This window comes from Hyla sarda, unplaced genomic scaffold (genome assembly GCF_029499605.1).
Source record: "Hyla sarda isolate aHylSar1 unplaced genomic scaffold, aHylSar1.hap1 scaffold_144, whole genome shotgun sequence".
In the NCBI taxonomy this organism is placed as follows: Eukaryota; Metazoa; Chordata; class Amphibia; order Anura; family Hylidae; genus Hyla; species Hyla sarda.
The window spans coordinates 372,501-391,941 of NW_026608070.1; the positions used below are offsets into that span (position 1 = coordinate 372,501).

General features: G+C 46.4%; 6 non-coding genes and 1 pseudogene across 6 annotated transcripts; all 7 read left to right on the plus strand.

The window, feature by feature from the left end:
- Positions 1–632: 632 nt before the first annotated feature.
- Positions 633–823, plus strand: LOC130307722 (U2 spliceosomal RNA). Its single transcript, XR_008856882.1, has one exon. It is a non-coding gene; the product is annotated as a U2 spliceosomal RNA (small nuclear RNA).
- Positions 824–2,900: 2,077 nt separating this feature from the next.
- On the plus strand, positions 2,901–3,091 carry LOC130307723 (U2 spliceosomal RNA). The gene has a single exon (XR_008856883.1). It is a non-coding gene; the product is annotated as a U2 spliceosomal RNA (small nuclear RNA).
- Positions 3,092–5,190: 2,099 nt separating this feature from the next.
- On the plus strand, positions 5,191–5,381 carry LOC130307724 (U2 spliceosomal RNA). Its single transcript, XR_008856884.1, has one exon. It is a non-coding gene; the product is annotated as a U2 spliceosomal RNA (small nuclear RNA).
- Positions 5,382–7,462: 2,081 nt separating this feature from the next.
- Positions 7,463–7,653, plus strand: LOC130307725 (U2 spliceosomal RNA). The gene has a single exon (XR_008856885.1). It is a non-coding gene; the product is annotated as a U2 spliceosomal RNA (small nuclear RNA).
- Positions 7,654–9,746: 2,093 nt separating this feature from the next.
- On the plus strand, positions 9,747–9,937 carry LOC130307726 (U2 spliceosomal RNA). The gene has a single exon (XR_008856886.1). It is a non-coding gene; the product is annotated as a U2 spliceosomal RNA (small nuclear RNA).
- A 2,098-nt stretch (positions 9,938–12,035) lies between these two features.
- On the plus strand, positions 12,036–12,226 carry LOC130307727 (U2 spliceosomal RNA). The gene has a single exon (XR_008856887.1). It is a non-coding gene; the product is annotated as a U2 spliceosomal RNA (small nuclear RNA).
- Positions 12,227–14,301: 2,075 nt separating this feature from the next.
- LOC130307820 (U2 spliceosomal RNA) lies at positions 14,302–14,519 on the plus strand (annotated as a pseudogene).
- The last annotated feature ends 4,922 nt before the right edge of the window (positions 14,520–19,441 follow it).

Below are 19,441 nucleotides of genomic sequence, written 5' to 3' on the forward strand. Positions count from 1 at the left end.
GAACTACAGTGCTATGATGTCACTCACTTCCACAGGCCTTGCAGAGTGTAAACAACAACAACCCAGCTTTGTTGTGTATGTAACCATAGGGATTTGTGATGTCACCTAGAACCTTCACAGCAGCGACAGCTTTATGAGGAGCATCAGCACTGCTCTGCCTGAGCAGAACCATCACCGCCATAGGTTGTCAAATAACCCGGGTTTAACCCACACAGGTAAGTCCAATGGGGTGCAGGCATGTCCTCTATGCTTACAGCTTCCCGTGGGTGTTGGTTTGATACCGTTTGGGGACAGCCAAGGAGGCATCTTCAGGCAACAAAGGTAGGTGTGTGCTTGTGTGTGTTTCCTATGCAGATCCTAAGCCCAGTGTCACATGCAAGTAGGAGGAGTAAGAAGGGTTCCTGGCAAATCCGGGTTATGGATTGCATTTAAAAAGGCCCCATGGGAGTGCAATGGGCCCCTGTCTTGCTGCTTAGCAATAATGGTATGGGTTTAGGTTCTGCTGTGTGTACTGGTGGTTGACTGCCCCCCAGCCCAGAGTGTGCATGGAAAATTGTCTGGCAGCCTCCCTGACAGCAAGCAGTGATAGTGCCCATGAAGGGCACCTTGTTGGGCCCGCCCCTTTCACGGTTATCGCTTCTCGGCCTTTTGGCTAAGATCAAGTGTAGTATCTGTTCTTATCAGTTTAATATCTGATACGTCCCCTATCTGGGGACCATATATTAAATGGATTTTTGAGAACGGGGGCCGATTTCGAAGCTTGCTTCCGTCGCCCTATGCATTGACCCGATATGGCAGTATCTTCGGGTACAGTGCACCACCCCCTTACAGGGTTAAAAAGAAAGATTCCTACTTTCATTGCTACCTGCTTGCTGGCTAGCCAGCTAGCCAGCCCTGTGGGCCTTGCTGCTGCTGCAGCCAAAAAACAAAAGGTGGTGCTGCTGCTGCTTCTGCTGCTTCTGCTTCTGCTTGTGTCTGGCCGCTGTTGGAGCGTCCAGGCACAGGACTTCTGCTGCTGCTGACTAAATGGCCTCCTTAATTGGATCATTTGAGTAGCCAGCACACCTGTGCAGGTAGGGCATGACATGATAGGCAGCTGCCTTGATAGCGGGTGGGTGCTGAATGTTCCTAATTGACAAAATAAGATTAATGCTTATGAAGAAATATAAAATCTCATCCCTTCCCCAATATCGCGCCACACCCCTACCCCTTAATTCCCTGGTTGAACTTGATGGACATATGTCTTTTTTCGACCGTACTAACTATGTAACTATGTAACATAACATGGGGGGGGGGGGGGTCTCCTGGCTGTTCACACAGGTGTGTCATTGCTGTACATTGACCATGCATTGCTTCTGTGGTATTGCAAAGGCAAAGACAAATGCTTCCAGCCATCCATTGCACTAATGGATTGGTCATCAGCTGGCTGTCTATGTCCCGCATCAATATAGACCAAAGTACAGAGGGTTAGGCTATGCTATTGTGCACCTACCTGATGCATCAGAAGGTGCGAGGCCCTTGCTAAATTCTGTGCACAGACTTTGAGATCTATACTTTAGACTGTATCTAAACCTGCTCCAACATGGACTGACATTCTGGCCTACTTTCAGCCGATGTGACTTGTCTGTCGCTGAACAGTTGCTTTTTATGTATTCAGCACCTATGTATAATGTTGTAAAAATGCTCTAGAAGCTAAAGTCGCAGAAATGTCACATATATTTGGCCTGCAACTTTCTGTGCGACAAATTCAGACAGGAAAAATCAGTATAAATCCTTAGAAAATTATCCCCCAGTGTCTCCATCTGCTGGCGGTATTGAATAAGCATTGCTGCACTGATGGGGTATGCATTAGACGAAAAAAAAGAAGAAAAAGAAGAATAATACGCCCAGAAAAGAGGCGAAAAGGAGAAAAACGTAAAAAAACGTGAAAAAAAAGTAAGAGGAAGAGAAGGGAAAAAAAGGTGGAAATGGGTTTAAAAGTGATTTCGGCGGAGAAATATATATATATATATATATATATATATATACGCGCACACACACACATATATATAAACGTATTCTCCGTTGAGATATTGCAGCCGCTGCTGTGTCCAGGCCCAGGAGCCTTAGCACTGTGCTGTGATGTCACTCAATACCACTGACATCACTAGGTGTAAACAACATCTCTCCTTTGCTGTGTATGTGACTATGGAGCTGTTTGGTGATGTCGTCTATTATGGCCTTCATAGAAGCAACAGGAGATTGTTGCATCCATCTAGAACCCTCAGAACTACAGTGCTATGATGTCACTCACTTCCACAGGCCTTGCAGAGTGTAAACAACAACAACCCAGCTTTGTTGTGTATGTAACCATAGGGATTTGTGATGTCACCTAGAACCTTCACAGCAGCGACAGCTTTATGAGGAGCATCAGCACTGCTCTGCCTGAGCAGAACCATCACCGCCATAGGTTGTCAAATAACCCGGGTTTAACCCACACAGGTAAGTCCAATGGGGTGCAGGCATGTCCTCTATGCTTACAGCTTCCCGTGGGTGTTGGTTTGATACCGTTTGGGGACAGCCAAGGAGGCATCTGCAGGCAACAAAGGTAGGTGTGTGCTTGTGTGTGTGTTTCCTATGCAGATCCTAAGCCCAGTGTCACATGCAAGTAGGAGGAGTAAGAAGGGTTCCTGGCAAATCCGGGTTATGGATTGCATTTAAAAAGGCCCCGTGGGAGTGCAATGGGCCCCTGTCTTGCTGCTTAGCAATAATGGTATGGGTTTAGGTTCTGCTGTGTGTACTGGTGGTTGACTGCCCCCCAGCCCAGAGTGTGCATGGAAAATTGTTTGGCAGCCTCCCTGACAGCAAGCAGTGATAGTGCCCATGAAGGGCACCTTGTTGGGCCCGCCCCTTTCACGGTTATCGCTTCTCGGCCTTTTGGCTAAGATCAAGTGTAGTATCTGTTCTTATCAGTTTAATATCTGATACGTCCCCTATCTGGGGACCATATATTAAATGGATTTTTGAGAACGGGGGCCGATTTCGAAGCTTGCTTCCGTCGCCCTATGCATTGACCCGATATGGCAGTATCTTCGGGTACAGTGCACCACCCCCTTACAGGGTTAAAAAGAAAGATTCCTACTTTCATTGCTACCTGCTTGCTGGCTAGCCAGCTAGCCAGCCCTGTGGGCCTTGCTGCTGCTGCAGCCAAAAAACAAAAGGTGGTGCTGCTGCTGCTTCTGCTGCTTCTGCTTCTGCTTGTGTCTGGCCGCTGTTGGAGCGTCCAGGCACAGGACTTCTGCTGCTGCTGACTAAATGGCCTCCTTAATTGGATCATTTGAGTAGCCAGCACACCTGTGCAGGTAGGGCATGACATAATAGGCAGCTGCCTTGATAGCGGGTGGGTGCTGAATGTTCCTAATTGACAAAATAAGATTAATGCTTATGAAGAAATATAAAATCTCATCCCTTCCCCAATATCGCGCCACACCCCTACCCCTTAATTCCCTGGTTGAACTTGATGGACATATGTCTTTTTTCGACCGTACTAACTATGTAACTATGTAACATAACATGGGGGGGGGGGGGGTCTCCTGGCTGTTCACACAGGTGTGTCATTGCTGTACATTGACCATGCATTGCTTCTGTGGTATTGCAAAGGCAAAGACAAATGCTTCCAGCCATCCATTGCACTAATGGATTGGTCATCAGCTGGCTGTCTATGTCCCGCATCAATATAGACCAAAGTACAGAGGGTTAGGCTATGCTATTGTGCACCTACCTGATGCATCAGAAGGTGCGAGGCCCTTGCTAAATTCTGTGCACAGACTTTGAGATCTATACTTTAGACTGTATCTAAACCTGCTCCAACATGGACTGACATTCTGGCCTACTTTCAGCCGATGCGACTTGTCTGTCGCTGAACAGTCGCTTTTTATGTATTCAGCACCTATGTATAATGTTGTAAAAATGCTCTAGAAGTTAAAGTCGCAGAAATGTCACACATATTTGGCCTGCAACTTTCTGTGCGACAAATTCAGACAGGAAAAATCAGTATAAATCCTTAGAAAATTATCCCCCAGTGTCTCCATCTGCTGGCGGTATTGAATAAGCATTGCTGCACTGATGGGGTATGCATTAGACGAAAAAAAAGAAGAAAAAGAAGAATAATACGCCCAGAAAAGAGGCGAAAAGTAGAAAAACGTAAAAAAACGTGAAAAAAAAGTAAGAGGAAGAGAAGGGAAAAAAAGGTGGAAATGGGTTTAAAAGTGATTTCGGCGGAGAAATATATATATATATATATATATATATATATATATATATATATATATATATATACGCGCACACACACACATATATATAAACGTATTCTCCGTTGAGATATTGCAGCCGCTGCTGTGTCCAGGCCCAGGAGCCTTAGCACTGTGCTGTGATGTCACTCAATACCACTGACATCACTAGGTGTAAACAACATCTCTCCTTTGCTGTGTATGTGACTATGGAGCTGTTTGGTGATGTCGTCTATTATGGCCTTCATAGAAGCAACAGGAGATTGTTGCATCCATCTAGAACCCTCAGAACTACAGTGCTATGATGTCACTCACTTCCACAGGCCTTGCAGAGTGTAAACAACAACAACCCAGCTTTGTTGTGTATGTAACCATAGGGATTTGTGATGTCACCTAGAACCTTCACAGCAGCGACAGCTTTATGAGGAGCATCAGCACTGCTCTGCCTGAGCAGAACCATCACCGCCATAGGTTGTCAAATAACCCGGGTTTAACCCACACAGGTAAGTCCAATGGGGTGCAGGCATGTCCTCTATGCTTACAGCTTCCCGTGGGTGTTGGTTTGATACCGTTTGGGGACAGCCAAGGAGGCATCTGCAGGCAACAAAGGTAGGTGTGTGCTTGTGTGTGTGTTTCCTATGCAGATCCTAAGCCCAGTGTCACATGCAAGTAGGAGGAGTAAGAAGGGTTCCTGGCAAATCCGGGTTATGGATTGCATTTAAAAAGGCCCCGTGGGAGTGCAATGGGCCCCTGTCTTGCTGCTTAGCAATAATGGTATGGGTTTAGGTTCTGCTGTGTGTACTGGTGGTTGACTGCCCCCCAGCCCAGAGTGTGCATGGAAAATTGTCTGGCAGCCTCCCTGACAGCAAGCAGTGATAGTGCCCATGAAGGGCACCTTGTTGGGCCCGCCCCTTTCACGGTTATCGCTTCTCGGCCTTTTGGCTAAGATCAAGTGTAGTATCTGTTCTTATCAGTTTAATATCTGATACGTCCCCTATCTGGGGACCATATATTAAATGGATTTTTGAGAACGGGGGCCGATTTCGAAGCTTGCTTCCGTCGCCCTATGCATTGACCCGATATGGCAGTATCTTCGGGTACAGTGCACCACCCCCTTACAGGGTTAAAAAGAAAGATTCCTACTTTCATTGCTACCTGCTTGCTGGCTAGCCAGCTAGCCAGCCCTGTGGGCCTTGCTGCTGCTGCTGCAGCCAAAAAACAAAAGGTGGTGCTTCTGCTGCTTCTGCTTCTGCTTGTGTCTGGCCACTGTTGGAGCGTCCAGGCACAGGACTTCTGCTGCTGCTGACTAAATGGCCTCCTTAATTGGATCATTTGAGTAGCCAGCACACCTGTGCAGGTAGGGCATGACATGATAGGCAGCTGCCTTGATAGCGGGTGGGTGCTGAATGTTCCTAATTGACAAAATAAGATTAATGCTTATGAAGAAATATAAAATCTCATCCCTTCCCCAATATCGCGCCACACCCCTACCCCTTAATTCCCTGGTTGAACTTGATGGACATATGTCTTTTTTCGACCGTACTAACTATGTAACTATGTAACATAACATGGGGGGGGGGGGGGGGGGTCTCCTGGCTGTTCACACAGGTGTGTCATTGCTGTACATTGACCATGCATTGCTTCTGTGGTATTGCAAAGGCAAAGACAAATGCTTCCAGCCATCCATTGCACTAATGGATTGGTCATCAGCTGGCTGTCTATGTCCCGCATCAATATAGACCAAAGTACAGAGGGTTAGGCTATGCTATTGTGCACCTACCTGATGCATCAGAAGGTGCGAGGCCCTTGCTAAATTCTGTGCACAGACTTTGAGATCTATACTTTAGACTGTATCTAAACCTGCTCCAACATGGACTGACATTCTGGCCTACTTTCAGCCGATGCGACTTGTCTGTCGCTGAACAGTCGCTTTTTATGTATTCAGCACCTATGTATAATGTTGTAAAAATGCTCTAGAAGCTAAAGTCGCAGAAATGTCACACATATTTGGCCTGCAACTTTCTGTGCGACAAATTCAGACAGGAAAAATCTGTATAAATCCTTAGAAAATTATCCCCCAGTGTCTCCATCTGCTGGCGGTATTGAATAAGCATTGCTGCACTGATGGGGTATGCATTAGACGAAAAAAAAGAAGAAAAAGAAGAATAATACGCCCAGAAAAGAGGCGAAAAGGAGAAAAACGTAAAAAAACGTGAAAAAAAAGTAAGAGGAAGAGAAGGGAAAAAAAGGTGGAAATGGGTTTAAAAGTGATTTCGGCGGAGAAATATATATATATATATATATATATATATATATATATACGCGCACACACACACATATATATAAACGTATTCTCCGTTGAGATATTGCAGCCGCTGCTGTGTCCAGGCCCAGGAGCCTTAGCACTGTGCTGTGATGTCACTCAATACCACTGACATCACTAGGTGTAAACAACATCTCTCCTTTGCTGTGTATGTGACTATGGAGCTGTTTGGTGATGTCGTCTATTATGGCCTTCATAGAAGCAACAGGAGATTGTTGCATCCATCTAGAACCCTCAGAACTACAGTGCTATGATGTCACTCACTTCCACAGGCCTTGCAGAGTGTAAACAACAACAACCCAGCTTTGTTGTGTATGTAACCATAGGGATTTGTGATGTCACCTAGAACCTTCACAGCAGCGACAGCTTTATGAGGAGCATCAGCACTGCTCTGCCTGAGCAGAACCATCACCGCCATAGGTTGTCAAATAACCCGGGTTTAACCCACACAGGTAAGTCCAATGGGGTGCAGGCATGTCCTCTATGCTTACAGCTTCCCGTGGGTGTTGGTTTGATACCGTTTGGGGACAGCCAAGGAGGCATCTGCAGGCAACAAAGGTAGGTGTGTGCTTGTGTGTGTGTTTCCTATGCAGATCCTAAGCCCAGTGTCACATGCAAGTAGGAGGAGTAAGAAGGGTTCCTGGCAAATCCGGGTTATGGATTGCATTTAAAAAGGCCCCGTGGGAGTGCAATGGGCCCCTGTCCTGCTGCTTAGCAATAATGGTATGGGTTTAGGTTCTGCTGTGTGTACTGGTGGTTGACTGCCCCCCAGCCCAGAGTGTGCATGGAAAATTGTCTGGCAGCCTCCCTGACAGCAAGCAGTGATAGTGCCCATGAAGGGCACCTTGTTGGGCCCGCCCCTTTCACGGTTATCGCTTCTCGGCCTTTTGGCTAAGATCAAGTGTAGTATCTGTTCTTATCAGTTTAATATCTGATACGTCCCCTATCTGGGGACCATATATTAAATGGATTTTTGAGAACGGGGGCCGATTTCGAAGCTTGCTTCCGTCGCCCTATGCATTGACCCGATATGGCAGTATCTTCGGGTACAGTGCACCACCCCCTTACAGGGTTAAAAAGAAAGATTCCTACTTTCATTGCTACCTGCTTGCTGGCTAGCCAGCTAGCCAGCCCTGTGGGCCTTGCTGCTGCTGCAGCCAAAAAACAAAAGGTGGTGCTGCTGCTGCTTCTGCTGCTTCTGCTTCTGCTTGTGTCTGGCCGCTGTTGGAGCGTCCAGGCACAGGACTTCTGCTGCTGCTGACTAAATGGCCTCCTTAATTGGATCATTTGAGTAGCCAGCACACCTGTGCAGGTAGGGCATGACATGATAGGCAGCTGCCTTGATAGCGGGTGGGTGCTGAATGTTCCTAATTGACAAAATAAGATTAATGCTTATGAAGAAATATAAAATCTCATCCCTTCCCCAATATCGCGCCACACCCCTACCCCTTAATTCCCTGGTTGAACTTGATGGACATATGTCTTTTTTCGACCGTACTAACTATGTAACTATGTAACATAACATGGGGGGGGGGGGGGGGTCTCCTGGCTGTTCACACAGGTGTGTCATTGCTGTACATTGACCATGCATTGCTTCTGTGGTATTGCAAAGGCAAAGACAAATGCTTCCAGCCATCCATTGCACTAATGGATTGGTCATCAGCTGGTTGTCTATGTCCCGCATCAATATAGACCAAAGTACAGAGGGTTAGGCTATGCTATTGTGCACCTACCTGATGCATCAGAAGGTGCGAGGCCCTTGCTAAATTCTGTGCACAGACTTTGAGATCTATACTTTAGACTGTATCTAAACCTGCTCCAACATGGACTGACATTCTGGCCTACTTTCAGCCGATGCGACTTGTCTGTCGCTGAACAGTCGCTTTTTATGTATTCAGCACCTATGTATAATGTTGTAAAAATGCTCTAGAAGCTAAAGTCGCAGAAATGTCACACATATTTGGCCTGCAACTTTCTGTGCGACAAATTCAGACAGGAAAAATCAGTATAAATCCTTAGAAAATTATCCCCCAGTGTCTCCATCTGCTGGCGGTATTGAATAAGCATTGCTGCACTGATGGGGTATGCATTAGACGAAAAAAAAGAAGAAAAAGAAGAATAATACGCCCAGAAAAGAGGCGAAAAGGAGAAAAACGTAAAAAAACGTGAAAAAAAAGTAAGAGGAAGAGAAGGGAAAAAAAGGTGGAAATGGGTTTAAAAGTGATTTCGGCGGAGAAATATATATATATATATATATATATATATATATATATATATATATACACGCACACACACACATATATATAAACGTATTCTCCGTTGAGATATTGCAGCCGCTGCTGTGTCCAGGCCCAGGAGCCTTAGCACTGTGCTGTGATGTCACTCAATACCACTGACATCACTAGGTGTAAACAACATCTCTCCTTTGCTGTGTATGTGACTATGGAGCTGTTTGGTGATGTCGTCTATTATGGCCTTCATAGAAGCAACAGGAGATTGTTGCATCCATCTAGAACCCTCAGAACTACAGTGCTATGATGTCACTCACTTCCACAGGCCTTGCAGAGTGTAAACAACAACAACCCAGCTTTGTTGTGTATGTAACCATAGGGATTTGTGATGTCACCTAGAACCTTCACAGCAGCGACAGCTTTATGAGGAGCATCAGCACTGCTCTGCCTGAGCAGAACCATCACCGCCATAGGTTGTCAAATAACCCGGGTTTAAACCACACAGGTAAGTCCAATGGGGTGCAGGCATGTCCTCTATGCTTACAGCTTCCCGTGGGTGTTGGTTTGATACCGTTTGGGGACAGCCAAGGAGGCATCTTCAGGCAACAAAGGTAGGTGTGTGCTTGTGTGTGTGTTTCCTATGCAGATCCTAAGCCCAGTGTCACATGCAAGTAGGAGGAGTAAGAAGGGTTCCTGGCAAATCCGGGTTATGGATTGCATTTAAAAAGGCCCCATGGGAGTGCAATGGGCCCCTGTCTTGCTGCTTAGCAATAATGGTATGGGTTTAGGTTCTGCTGTGTGTACTGGTGGTTGACTGCCCCCCAGCCCAGAGTGTGCATGGAAAATTGTCTGGCAGCCTCCCTGACAGCAAGCAGTGATAGTGCCCATGAAGGGCACCTTGTTGGGCCCGCCCCTTTCACGGTTATCGCTTCTCGGCCTTTTGGCTAAGATCAAGTGTAGTATCTGTTCTTATCAGTTTAATATCTGATACGTCCCCTATCTGGGGACCATATATTAAATGGATTTTTGAGAACGGGGGCCGATTTCGAAGCTTGCTTCCGTCGCCCTATGCATTGACCCGATATGGCAGTATCTTCGGGTACAGTGCACCACCCCCTTACAGGGTTAAAAAGAAAGATTCCTACTTTCATTGCTACCTGCTTGCTGGCTAGCCAGCTAGCCAGCCCTGTGGGCCTTGCTGCTGCTGCAGCCAAAAAACAAAAGGTGGTGCTGCTGCTGCTTCTGCTGCTTCTGCTTCTGCTTGTGTCTGGCCGCTGTTGGAGCGTCCAGGCACAGGACTTCTGCTGCTGCTGACTAAATGGCCTCCTTAATTGGATCATTTGAGTAGCCAGCACACCTGTGCAGGTAGGGCATGACATGATAGGCAGCTGCCTTGATAGCGGGTGGGTGCTGAATGTTCCTAATTGACAAAATAAGATTAATGCTTATGAAGAAATATAAAATCTCATCCCTTCCCCAATATCGCGCCACACCCCTACCCCTTAATTCCCTGGTTGAACTTGATGGACATATGTCTTTTTTCGACCGTACTAACTATGTAACTATGTAACATAACATGGGGGGGGGGGGGGGGGGGTCTCCTGGCTGTTCACACAGGTGTGTCATTGCTGTACATTGACCATGCATTGCTTCTGTGGTATTGCAAAGGCAAAGACAAATGCTTCCAGCCATCCATTGCACTAATGGATTGGTCATCAGCTGGCTGTCTATGTCCCGCATCAATATAGACCAAAGTACAGAGGGTTAGGCTATGCTATTGTGCACCTACCTGATGCATCAGAAGGTGCGAGGCCCTTGCTAAATTCTGTGCACAGACTTTGAGATCTATACTTTAGACTGTATCTAAACCTGCTCCAACATGGACTGACATTCTGGCCTACTTTCAGCCGATGTGACTTGTCTGTCGCTGAACAGTTGCTTTTTATGTATTCAGCACCTATGTATAATGTTGTAAAAATGCTCTAGAAGCTAAAGTCGCAGAAATGTCACATATATTTGGCCTGCAACTTTCTGTGCGACAAATTCAGACAGGAAAAATCAGTATAAATCCTTAGAAAATTATCCCCCAGTGTCTCCATCTGCTGGCGGTATTGAATAAGCATTGCTGCACTGATGGGGTATGCATTAGACGAAAAAAAAGAAGAAAAAGAAGAATAATACGCCCAGAAAAGAGGCGAAAAGGAGAAAAACGTAAAAAAACGTGAAAAAAAAGTAAGAGGAAGAGAAGGGAAAAAAAGGTGGAAATGGGTTTAAAAGTGATTTCGGCGGAGAAATATATATATATATATATATATATATATATATATATATATATATATACGCGCACACACACACATATATATAAACGTATTCTCCGTTGAGATATTGCAGCCGCTGCTGTGTCCAGGCCCAGGAGCCTTAGCACTGTGCTGTGATGTCACTCAATACCACTGACATCACTAGGTGTAAACAACATCTCTCCTTTGCTGTGTATGTGACTATGGAGCTGTTTGGTGATGTCGTCTATTATGGCCTTCATAGAAGCAACAGGAGATTGTTGCATCCATCTAGAACCCTCAGAACTACAGTGCTATGATGTCACTCACTTCCACAGGCCTTGCAGAGTGTAAACAACAACAACCCAGCTTTGTTGTGTATGTAACCATAGGGATTTGTGATGTCACCTAGAACCTTCACAGCAGCGACAGCTTTATGAGGAGCATCAGCACTGCTCTGCCTGAGCAGAACCATCACCGCCATAGGTTGTCAAATAACCCGGGTTTAACCCACACAGGTAAGTCCAATGGGGTGCAGGCATGTCCTCTATGCTTACAGCTTCCCGTGGGTGTTGGTTTGATACCGTTTGGGGACAGCCAAGGAGGCATCTGCAGGCAACAAAGGTAGGTGTGTGCTTGTGTGTGTGTTTCCTATGCAGATCCTAAGCCCAGTGTCACATGCAAGTAGGAGGAGTAAGAAGGGTTCCTGGCAAATCCGGGTTATGGATTGCATTTAAAAAGGCCCCGTGGGAGTGCAATGGGCCCCTGTCTTGCTGCTTAGCAATAATGGTATGGGTTTAGGTTCTGCTGTGTGTACTGGTGGTTGACTGCCCCCCAGCCCAGAGTGTGCATGGAAAATTGTCTGGCAGCCTCCCTGACAGCAAGCAGTGATAGTGCCCATGAAGGGCACCTTGTTGGGCCCGCCCCTTTCACGGTTATCGCTTCTCGGCCTTTTGGCTAAGATCAAGTGTAGTATCTGTTCTTATCAGTTTAATATCTGATACGTCCCCTATCTGGGGACCATATATTAAATGGATTTTTGAGAACGGGGGCCGATTTCGAAGCTTGCTTCCGTCGCCCTATGCATTGACCCGATATGGCAGTATCTTCGGGTACAGTGCACCACCCCCTTACAGGGTTAAAAAGAAAGATTCCTACTTTCATTGCTACCTGCTTGCTGGCTAGCCAGCTATCCAGCCCTGTGGGCCTTGCTGCTGCTGCAGCCAAAAAACAAAAGGTGGTGCTTCTGCTGCTTCTGCTTCTGCTTGTGTCTGGCCACTGTTGGAGCGTCCAGGCACAGGACTTCTGCTGCTGCTGACTAAATGGCCTCCTTAATTGGATCATTTGAGTAGCCAGCACACCTGTGCAGGTAGGGAATGACATGATAGGCAGCTGCCTTGATAGCGGGTGGGTGCTGAATGTTCCTAATTGACAAAATAAGATTAATGCTTATGAAGAAATATAAAATCTCATCCCTTCCCCAATATCGCGCCACACCCCTACCCCTTAATTCCCTGGTTGAACTTGATGGACATATGTCTTTTTTCGACCGTACTAACTATGTAACTATGTAACATAACATGGGGGGGGGGGGGGTCTCCTGGCTGTTCACACAGGTGTGTCATTGCTGTACATTGACCATGCATTGCTTCTGTGGTATTGCAAAGGCAAAGACAAATGCTTCCAGCCATCCATTGCACTAATGGATTGGTCATCAGCTGGCTGTCTATGTCCCGCATCAATATAGACCAAAGTACAGAGGGTTAGGCTATGCTATTGTGCACCTACCTGATGCATCAGAAGGTGCGAGGCCCTTGCTAAATTCTGTGCACAGACTTTGAGATCTATACTTTAGACTGTATCTAAACCTGCTCCAACATGGACTGACATTCTGGCCTACTTTCAGCCGATGCGACTTGTCTGTCGCTGAACAGTCACTTTTTATGTATTCAGCACCTATGTATAATGTTGTAAAAATGCTCTAGAAGCTAAAGTCGCAGAAATGTCACACATATTTGGCCTGCAACTTTCTGTGCGACAAATTCAGACAGGAAAAATCAGTATAAATCCTTAGAAAATTATCCCCCAGTGTCTCCATCTGCTGGCGGTATTGAATAAGCATTGCTGCACTGATGGGGTATGCATTAGACGAAAAAAAAGAAGAAAAAGAAGAATAATACGCCCAGAAAAGAGGCGAAAAGGAGAAAAACGTAAAAAAACGTGAAAAAAAAGTAAGAGGAAGAGAAGGGAAAAAAAGGTGGAAATGGGTTTAAAAGTGATTTCGGCGGAGAAATATATATATATATATATATATATATATATATATATATATATACGCGCACACACACACATATATATAAACGTATTCTCCGTTGAGATATTGCAGCCGCTGCTGTGTCCAGGCCCAGGAGCCTTAGCACTGTGCTGTGATGTCACTCAATACCACTGACATCACTAGGTGTAAACAACATCTCTCCTTTGCTGTGTATGTGACTATGGAGCTGTTTGGTGATGTCGTCTATTATGGCCTTCATAGAAGCAACAGGAGATTGTTGCATCCATCTAGAACCCTCAGAACTACAGTGCTATGATGTCACTCACTTCCACAGGCCTTGCAGAGTGTAAACAACAACAACCCAGCTTTGTTGTGTATGTAACCATAGGGATTTGTGATGTCACCTAGAACCTTCACAGCAGCGACAGCTTTATGAGGAGCATCAGCACTGCTCTGCCTGAACAGAACCATCACCGCCATAGGTTGTCAAATAACCCGGGTTTAACCCACACAGGTAAGTCCAATGGGGTGCAGGCATGTCCTCTATGCTTACAGCTTCCCGTGGGTGTTGGTTTGATACCGTTTGAGCCAAGGAGGCATCTGCAGGCAACAAAGGTAGGTGTGTGCTTGTGTGTGTGTTTCCTATGCAGATCCTAAGCCCAGTGTCACATGCAAGTAGGAGGAGTAAGAAGGGTTCCTGGCAAATCCGGGTTATGGATTGCATTTAAAAAGGCCCCGTGGGAGTGCAATGGGCCCCTGTCTTGCTGCTTAGCAATAATGGTATGGGTTTAGGTTCTGCTGTGTGTACTGGTGGTTGACTGCCCCCCAGCCCAGAGTGTGCATGGAAAATTGTCTGGCAGCCTCCCTGACAGCAAGCAGTGATAGTGCCCATGAAGGGCACCTTGTTGGGCCCGCCCCTTTCACGGTTATCGCTTCTCGGCCTTTTGGCTAAGATCAAGTGTAGTATCTGCATTTGGTCTGGTCGGAAGGTGTCTGTGGTACCCCGCTTCTCGGCCTTGGGGGATTGTCTCTCCTTACGGAGGGACTTCACCCCCTTGCTGCTATTGGGGAGCGGGCTTAGTCCACGGACAACGGGTTGCGATCCCCCTGTCTCTGGGACCTTGTGTCTCAGAAGGCATTTTCGGTACGTTGAGCGTTACCTGTAGCTTCCGAAGCACCTAGGGTACCCCCGACCTCTGCCTTGGGTAAGGGTTCCGCTTTTATAGCGGGATTCCGAGCCCCTGCTGCTATTGGGGAAGGGGCTTAGTCCCTGGGTGTGGAAGATGCCGTTCTCCTGGGCTTTCCCCTCTGGGGAAATGTCGATGCGAAATACCATCCGCATAGAGGTGTCGGAGAGCCATCGTCAGTTGAAGAACCTCCGCTTCATTGCGGAGGTGATTCTTCTTGACTACTTCCGCCTCAATAGGGAGGACATCCTGTGTCTAAATGACCAGGAAAGCCGTGGCCTGTATACCGTCACCTTCACGGCCACGGCGTGTTGCGATAACATCTATGCAACCTTGTCTGGTGCGGACCAGAGGGACGATCGACTCGACGGTCTTTCGTTCCAGTTCCTCTATGGTGAGGAACATATACCGTTGGTGGTGGCTATGCACAGCCCTCATGTGACCACGGAGGATATAGCCACTTTTCTTCGGCGATACTGCGAAGAGGTGCGATTCGCAAACAAAATCTTGAACTCCGTGCGGTTCTGGAACGGCAAGAGGAAGTTCTGGGTCAAGCTCCGTAAGGATCCCGGTGGTATTGGGGGTCTTTGCCATCCGCCCCCAAATTTTGCCATCGGGAGAGTTCGGGGCTTCCTGTTCTATCCTCAAATGCCTATGTATTGCCGAAATTGCTTGAGGTTTGGCCACACCCAGGAGACCTGCGGCGCGGAGCGTGTGATTCGCTGCAATAGGTGTGGCCAAGAAGGTCACATAGCCTCAAGATGTAGCCATACGATAAGGTGCAACCTCTGCGGAGAGGAAAATCACGATTTTAATTCCTGTCCCCATAAAGCAAAAACTACGATGGGTGGGTCAAGGCTGGGCCCACCCAAAGAGGGGACAGGACAAAAGACGTCCTTTTTTAAGATGCCCAAACCCCAGATGGCAGGTACTGATGGGTCCAGGCCCAAGACCTCTGGTGCTCCATCGGGGGGCCCACCGGTGGTAGTGCTAGGGGGAGGCCATGGGGATTCCACGAAGCCCGGGCGGGTGATCGAGTTTACTGCCCGGGAAATTGAAAGACGTCGATCGACTTCCTACCTGGCTCAAGAGCCCGCCGAAACTTCTGAAGGGGGCTCACCTGTGGCGGGTGGCAGCCGACGGGCCTCGGTGGGGGCAAAAGTGGACCCAAAATTGCAGCATAAGCCAGGTACTGGCTTGGCCCAGGGTCGCCCTGCTCCGGACGAAGAGGCCCCGGTGAAAGCCCGCCGGAAGGGGAGCCAGGTGGCCAGGTCTGAGCCCGGTCCTGTTACTCCGCCTATACAGGACAGGGCCAAGAAGACAAGTGGCGCCAAACCAGGGTTTGCTGCCCCGCCAGCAGTGGACCCGGTGGGTAAAACTGGCCATCGTCGATCAATGGGGAAGTTGGAGCAACAGTCCTCAGCAACGCTTGCTGGGGAACAAGCGATGAAAACTTCCCAAGGTAGCGGCAAAGGTTCCGGAAAAGAGGCCTCACAGGCCCCTGTGCAGCAGTTCCAGTCGTCAAATGATGAAAGAAGACGCAGATCCATCAGCCGGGGGCCAGAGATTACATCGAGTGAGAGCAACACAGAGGATATGGACAGCAGTGTGACATTTAAAAGACAAAGAGAAGAAGAAGAGGAAGACATTCAAAGGAAAGCGGCGTGCCGTAGTTCGGACGAGAGCGAGCTCAGGGTCGGGGCATCATCGATCTCAAGCTCCGACCCTCAGAACATCAAGGAGCTGATGACCCCGCAGGCGGGGGATGACGGTACGCAGCTTATTATTGACTTTGATTCTCCAAGCACGGACTCTCCATAAACTATGCCTATCCCTGTAAAAATTGCCTCACTCAATGTGAGGTCCTTAAAGAGCCCTGATCGCAGGGCTGCTTTATTTTCTTATCTAGAGACATGTGACTTTGACCTTTGCCTGCTACAAGAATGTGGAATCCCTAGTAAAATGGACTATAAAGACTTAAAAGAAGACTGGAAGCTGGGCCCATCCATATGGTCCGGTGCAAATGACTGTCGTTCTGTGGGTGTTGGGCTGCTCTGCCGAGGCCAGTCCTTTTCTATTCATACAGTAACTGAGATTGTGCCTGGCAGAGCTCTTTTAATTCATCTATATTTTAATGGACTTTTAATTCGTGTTTTAAATGTGTATGCCCCTCCTGATAAACAGGAGCGGGCTGAACTATTTGAAATTTTACCACTGTTTTGTGTTGGGTCTTCCCCCCTGCTGGTGGGAGGTGATTTTAACTGCATACGTGATGGGGAACACCGGCAGGGTGGGGATATTAATCGTAAAGACCGCACTTCTTACCTGCTTAAAAATTTTATTGATGATTTTAATTTGAAAGATTGCTGGAAGGATCTCTTGCCGGAGGACCCAGGCGCCACATGGTCCAATGGAAGAGTGAGCTCCAGAATCGATTTTATTTTTTCCTCTAGAGCTTCTAAACCCCTGAAATGCACGCTCGAGCAGAATATCTTCTCTGATCATAAGCTCCTCTTGGTGGGCCTGGAGCTAGAGGGGGAGCAAAAAGCAAAAAGGGGCCTCTGGAGATTAAACACCACACTCCTAGAGGACCCTGAGATAAAAGAGGAGTTTGTGCGGACCTACCAATGCTGGCAATCACAAAGAAAACCCCACGAGCCTATGCTGCACTGGTGGGAGGGCACCAAATCTAAAATCAGATTTTTTTTTATCAAAGCAGGTAAGAAGAAGGCAAAAATGGAAAAACAGTGGTTTTATGTTCTTAACATGCGTTTAAATGTACTTTTTAAATTGAAAGAAGCTGGTATGGATGTAGAAAATGATATTTTAAACCTTAAAACTGAAATAAAACATGCCATAGAAAAGAAAGGGAAACAAATCATTTTTAACTCACATGTGCAGCACCTGGAGGAGGGCGAGAAATGTTCCCGTTTCTTTTTTAAAAAAGTGATGAATAGGAGGGATATCATCCAAAACCTTGAGGGTGAATCCACTCCAAAAGGCATGTTAGATGCAGTTTTTAACTTCTACCAGCTTCTTTTTAATAAGAAAGATCTTAATCCATCCTTTTTAGAACATGTTCTTAATTCCCTTGATTTTAAGCTAGATGTTTTAGACCAGGAGGTTTTATCCCGTGATCTTAACTTAGATGAACTTTTATTTGTTTTTAAAAGTTTTTCTAGTGGGAAGGCCCCTGGGGAAGATGGTTTACCCATCGAATTTTATTTAGCTTTTTGGGATATTTTAAAGGATGATATGGTTTTATTGTATAAAGAAACTTTTATTGTTAATGAACTTCCCCCTTCCTGGAGGAGGGGGATTGTATCATTACTTTTTAAAAAGGGTGAAAAGGATATGCTAAAAAATTGGCGCCCCATCACACTTTTAAATGTCGATTATAAAGTTTTAGCCAAGTTATTAGCTGTCCGTTTTAAACCTTTTATTCATAAATTAATTCACCCAAATCAGGTTTGTGGGGTACCTGGAAGGTCTATAGCTGAATCCCTAAATATTTTAAGAGATGTTTTATGGTATTTTAAGGATAGAAATCAAACTGTAGCAATTTTATCCTTAGACTTTGAAAAAGCCTTTGATAGGGTCTCCCATGAATACCTGTTTTTAGTTCTTAAAAAGATGGCAGTGCCTGAAACGATTTTAAGCCGAATCATGCTTTTATACCGATCCTGTTTTAGTCAAGTCTCTGTTAATGGCTTTTTAACCAGCGGTGTTCCTCTTTTATCAGGTGTCAAACAGGGCTGCCCCCTGTCCCCACTCCTTTTTATTTGCGCAATCGAACCACTGATGGCCCTCCTCAGAAAAGACCGGGTAGTAAGAGGCGTACCGATACCTGGTGGAGGAGGGACCCATCTAAAGGTGTTGGGGTACATGGATGATGTCACCATACTGTGCCCGGACTCTCCATCCATGAGGGGGGCATTGAGGAACACCAGCTATTTCTGCGAGGTCTCTGGTTTTAAGCTAAACACAGATAAATGTGACTGTTTTTATATTGGCTCCTGGGATTCATCCATCACCCCAGGAGTCACAATGCAACAGGATCAAATTAAAGTTTTAGGTATTGTTTTTAACCAGGTCAATGATGGGAGCCCTAACTGGGATTCAGCTATAGCTAAGATGGAGAAGAAGATTTTAATGTGGAATCTTAGAAACCTTACCATGGAGGGGAAGATTTTAATAATAAAGATGGTTTTACTCCCTATTATGCTATACATTGCCATGGTATTTCCTCCATCTATTTTATACATTAAAAAAGTAACTAGAATTGTTTTTTCTTTTTTATGGGGTTCAAAAATGGAGAAATTAAAGCGTGATTTTATGTACAAAAGTAAAGATAATGGCGGGAAAGATGTTCCTAACCTTTTTACTTTCTTTTACATAAAGTATTTCTGTTTCTGTTTTAAAATTATTAAATCCGATGGCATTTTTAGCTGCTTTTTAAGGTACGCTGCGGGCATGGTTTTTAAAAGATGGTTGCGCATCCCTCTGAACGCTCCGGTGCTTCTGTGTCCCCCAAAACATTATGTGGTGTTGGAAAAGACAGTCAGGCTCCTAGGTCTCCAAGATTTGGAGCCTGACATACTGGGGGACCAGAGAAAGGTATCAAAGGTCCTCAGGCGGAGTGAGGTTACCCTGGCAGTGTCCAATTTCACACAGGCAAGATCCAAAAAGGTATGGCGGAACGTGTACGGGAAGTTTCTGGCGAATGTACACAGGGATCTTGCCTGGGCAATCGTCCACCAGTGCCTCCCTACTCGTGAGTTCCAGCACAGACGAGGACTGGTGGCGAGAGCCAAGTGCCCGAGAGATGGCTGCGGAGTGGACGAAACGGTGCTGCACATATTTTGGAACTGCCCTTTTGCA